Source organism: Elephas maximus, chromosome 19 (genome assembly GCF_024166365.1).
Source record: "Elephas maximus indicus isolate mEleMax1 chromosome 19, mEleMax1 primary haplotype, whole genome shotgun sequence".
NCBI classification, from domain to species: domain Eukaryota; kingdom Metazoa; phylum Chordata; class Mammalia; order Proboscidea; family Elephantidae; genus Elephas; species Elephas maximus.
In genome coordinates this window covers 6149529-6154806 of record NC_064837.1, presented here as the reverse complement: position 1 = coordinate 6154806, position 5278 = coordinate 6149529, and the positions used below count along the sequence as shown (strand labels likewise).

The following is a 5278-nucleotide window of genomic DNA, read 5'->3' as shown; positions in this document are numbered from 1 at the left end:
CTATGGTGGACAGGTTTCCGTGGGGCCTCTAGACTAAGACAGACTAGGAAGAAAGGCCTGGTAATCTATGTCCAAATTTTAACCAATGCAAGCCTCATGGAAGATGAGCCCCTCGGTTATAAAGCACTAAAGCTACACAGTGGGGGCTACAATGGACTCCAAGCATACCAACGGTAGTGAAAATGTGACAGGGCCAGGCAGCTCTCGGTTCAGTTTGTGCATGGGGTCTCCCTGAGTTGGAGGTGACTCACGGGAAGCTAACAACAGCATTTCCCCAGCAAAACAGGAATATTCATAATAAGTGAGATAGATAAAGATGATCCATGGCGTGCAGGGAGCTCTGGTGGTCCAGTGGTTGAGTCCTCTACTGTTAACGGAAAACGTCGGTGGTTCAAACCTACCAGGCGCTCTTCGAAGGAAAGAAGCGACAGTTTGTTTTCGTACAGATTACAGCCTAGAAAACCCTTTGGGGGCAGTTCTAGCTGTCCTGTAGGGTCGCTATCAGTCGAAATCGACTCGATGGCAACGGGTTTGGGTTGCAATGACATCACAACAGTTAAAGTCAAAATTTGCCACCCATCGAGTTATAAAAAACCTTTGGCCTCCCAGAGTTTTGGCGTTTTGGGATCTGCATTGTGAGTCTGTACCATGCTGGTTTTGTGACTGAGGAACGTGAGGCTCCGTACCCTGTGTTAAGGAACTGGTCCAGGGGACACTGGGTGTCAAGCCATACACTAAGCGGGTCTCCTTGCACCCCTACTCCTCGCCTGGTAAAGTACCTGGTCCGGGTGGTCCTCCCGCGGCGAGACACGCACGTCCCGGATGGCCTTGCTGACGTTTTCTGAGCCATTGCGCCCCAGGGGCGGCGACACACCCAGGAGCCCTTCAAGCTGCAGGCCCTGAAGCTGCCTGTGCTCCCGAGGAGGCCGGCAGGGGCGCAGCGGCAGGAGCCAGGTGGTCCAGGGACTGGGCGGGCCGCACCTGCTCATCGAGCCCCACGTACAGGCAGGCAGGCAGGCCTGGGAAGTTTGTCGCTTTGGGCGGCACAGGGAGCTTTCGAGGCGCGGTGGCTCGGTGGGGGCGCCGTCGGGTCCCGAAGGCGTCAGGGTGCTCAGGAACCGGTAGTCCTGGGTGAGGGGCTCTGGGGCTGTGGGGCCCAGGTGGTGAGTTGGCAGGGGCGACAGTCGCGGTGCCGCCGAGCGCGGTCAGCTCTGGCAGAAACTGCGTGTGCAGGTGGACTGCACTGTGGCTCAGCAGCTGGTAGCGCTCGTTGGGCGCCCATCCTTGGCGGTGTACTCAAAGGGGTGCTCCACCAACACGTACAGGTCCCCCTCGACGTCTGCCGCCATCGCCGCCTGGGCGCTTCCCTGAGGGCAGCAAGGTGGGGCTGGGTGGGGGTGGACAGGGAGGTCAAGGCTGCGGAGCAGGGAAGAGCCCTGCAGGAGGTGAGAGAAGGCCTGGGTTTGAATCCAGATATTGGACTTGTCCTGTGGCCAGGGGCTCCATTTTCCGATCTCTAAATTGAGGGCCCCCCACAAGTCTGTCAGTTTGTCCTACTGTGGAGGCTTGTGTGTTGCTGTGATGCTGGAAGCTATGCCACCGGTATTCATATACCAGCAGGGTCACCCATGGAGGACAGGTTTCAGCTGAGCTTCCAGACTAAGAGAGACTAGGAAGAAGGACCCAGCAGTCTAGTCTGAAAAGTATTAGCCAGTGAAAACCTTATGAATAGCAGCGGAACATTGTCTGATATAGTGCTGGAAGATGAGCCCCCCAGGTTGGAAGACACTCAAAAGATGACTGGGGAAGAGCTGCCTCCTCAAAGTAAAGTCAACCTTAATGATGTGGGTGCAGTAAAGCTTTTGGGACCTTCATTTGCTGATGTGGCGTGACTCAAAACGAGAAGAGATGGCTGCAAACATCCAGTAATAATCGGAACCTGGAATGTAGGAAGTATGAATCTAGGAAAATTGGAAATGGTCAAAAATGAAATGGAACGCATAAACATTGAAATCCTAGGCATTAGTGAGCTGAAATGGACTGGTATTGGCCATTTTCAATCGGACAATCATATAGTCTACTATGCTGGGAATGACAACTCGAAGAGGAATGGTGTTGCATTCATTATCAAAAAGAACGTTTCAAGATCTATCCTGAAGTACAATGCTGCCACTGATCGGATAATATCCATATACCTACAAGGAAGACCAGTTAATACGACTATTATTCAAATTTATGCACCAACCACTAGGGCCAAAGATGAAGAAATAGAAGATTTTTATCAGCTGTTGCAGTCTTAAATTGATGGAACATGCAATCAAGATGCATTGATAATTACTGGCGATTGGAACACGAAAGTTGGAAACAAAGAAGGACCAGTAGTTGGAAAATATGGCCTTGGTGATAGCAACAATGCCGGAGATGGAATGATAGAATTTTGCAAGACCAATAACTTCTTCATTGCAAATACCTTCTTTCACCAACATAAAGGGTGACTATACACATGGACCTCGCCAGATGGAACACACAGAAATCAAATTGACTACATCTGTGGAAAGAGATGATGGAAAAGCTCAATATCATCAGAACAAGGCCAGGGGCCGACTGTGGAACAGACCAGCAATTGCTCTTATGCAAGTTCAAGCTGAAACTGAAGAAAATCAGAGCAAGTCTACGAGAGCCAAAATACGACCTTGAGTATATTCCACCTGAGTTTAGAGACCATCTCAAGAATAGATTTGACGCATTGAACACTAGTGACCAAAGACAAGACGATTTGTGGAGTGACACCAATAGACCCTGCTTACTCATCTCCAGTGATGTCCACCCTCACTATCTCTTGAACCTGGCTGTGACTCTGGGGCAGCCCCAATCTTTACATAGTGTTTCCTTCAAAGGGGCACTTCCCTGCCTCCATTCGATCTGCACTGTGGAGACCCACAGTGTGACTCTGCATCTTTTCCTTGTGACAGCCCTGTCACCCTGGGGGCCCACTCTTCTACCTCCAGGATCTCCTCTGTACCTGCTTGGGGTGTTCCGTGTGTGAGATCCCTGTCAGCTCCAACAGCCTAGGACTCCCTGTGGACTCAGAGCCACGGCCAGCAGCCTGGCTCCAAAGAGCCTGGCTCCTCTGCTGGTTCATACAGGCCTCCATGGGCCCTTTGAACCCCGCCCCAGGGATGGGCATGGCCACTGCCTCAGTGAGTCCAGCTGGGGGTGGGTAGAGGTTGTGTGGTTTATCTGCCTTCCTCCACCCCCTGCCTCCACCCTGTCCTCCCAAGGAATCTCCTGGTTTCTGTGGCTGAAACCTTCATGCTCAGGAAGTTCTTACTCGAATCTAACCTTAGTCTCTCCCTAGCATCAGGTCTGTTTGTATGTTTGTTTGCTGCTGCAGTTTACCATAGGATTGACATGGATACAGCAAGCGTTTTGGTGGATCTGCTATGTGCAATGGGGCATTGGAGCACCTGCTGGGGGTGACAGGGATCACTTAGTCAATGTGGATCTTGCTCTCCAGTAACTCCTGCCTTTTGGGGCAGAGAAAGTAAGCAAATGGATGGACAACTCACCAACTACCTAATGGTGACAAGCAGAGGGCCAGAGGGTTTGGCCTCTCTTAGGAGGGGGAAGGCCTTACGCAGGAGAGGCTTGGGAGCAGAAAGCCAGTGGATGGGCAAGGTTTGGGTAGGCAGGGACCCAGACAAGGGCATTCCAGGTTTCAGGAAGCACAGGAGCAAAGGCACAGAAGGTAGGCAGGTGCCTTTTGTGTTTGGGGGAGGGTGAGCTGTCTGGTGAGTTGGAATGCTGGATCCCACATGAGGGCTACAGTGGGAAAAGGGAACAGAGAAGTGGAGGGGAGCGTCCTGTCTCCACCACACGGAAGCGTGAGTAGGGGTGTGTCCCCAGGTCTCTCTGCCCCTGTGCCAGGGGAGCTGCCCTTTCACAGGCTCCCTGTCTAAAACAGCAACACCCCGTTTTCTGACTGCGGTTTGGTTTTCCTCCTTAGCAGTGATAACCAACTCATCATTGATGTGCCTGCCATAGACACACACATGCACTAGAGTGTTGGCCCTCCCAGGGCAGGGATTTGTGTCCACTCGTTGCTTTCCCAGTGCCTAGAACAGTGCCTGGCACACAGCGGCAAATTTTCTTGGACAGATGATTTCTCAGGTGCCTGCCTAAGGCCCTTGAGTGGGACGGGCTTCCCCTCTCAAAGAGGTTATAGCTTAGTGAAGGAGTCACAGTCAATGCAGAAACTTCTATGATTTTTTTTTTTTTTAAGGTTTTTTGTACGAATTTTCGAGGTTGCAGGAAAGTTTAAAGAAATAAAAAACAAATTCAACCACTATAATATTACTACCACAAATGACCTCTGTTAGCATTTTGGAGGGTTTTTTTCCTTTCCTTTTTTTTCAGTTGTGCTTTAAGTGAAAGTTTACAATGCAAGTCAGTTTCTCATACAAAAACTTACACATTGTTATGTGACCCTAGTTGCTCTCCCTACAATGTGACAGCACACTCGTTCTGTCCACCCTGTATTTCCCATGTCCATTCAACCAGCTCCTGTTCCCCTCTGCCTTCTCATCTCACCTCCAGACCCGAGCTGCCCACATAGCCTCACGTGTCTGCCTGAGCTAAGAAGCACAGCCCTCGCCAGTATCATTTTATGTTTTAGAGTCCAGTCTAATCTTTGCCTGAAGAGTTGGCTTCGGGAATGGTTTTAGTTTCTGTTACATAGAGTCCGGGTTACAGAGAGTCCTTGACCTCTGGTGTCCTTCCAGTCAGACCATTAAGTCTGGTCTTTTTACTAGAACTTGAGGTCTGCATCCCACTTTTCTCCTGCTCCATCAGGGATTCTCTGTTTTGTTCCCTGTCAGGGCAGTCATTTGTGGTAGCCGGGTACCATCTAGTTCTTCCAGTCTCAGGCTAATGGAGTCTCTGGTTTATGTGGCCCTTTCTGTCTCTAGGGCTCATATTTTCCTTGTGTCTTTGATGTTCTTTATTCTCCTTCACTCCAGGTGGATCGAGACCAATTGATGCATCTTAGATGGCTACTTGCTAGCTTTTAAGACCCCAGCTGCCACTCACCATAGTGGGATGCAGAACATTTTCCTGATCAACTTTGTTATGCCAATTGACCTAGGTGTCCCCTGAAACCATGGTCCCCAGACCCCTGCCCCTGCTACTCTGTCCCTTGAAGTGTTTGGTTGTGTTCAGGAAACTTCTCAGCTTTTGGTTTAGTCCAGTTGTGCTGCCTTCCCCTGCATTGTGTGTTGTC

The 5278-nt window shown here is 50.6% G+C and overlaps 1 pseudogene; it reads right to left on the bottom strand.

Moving 5' to 3' along the window:
* Window positions 1-734: 734 nt before the first annotated feature.
* On the bottom strand, window positions 735-1349 carry LOC126062587 (rho GTPase-activating protein 27-like; annotated as a pseudogene).
* Between the last annotated feature and the right edge of the window lie 3929 nt (window positions 1350-5278).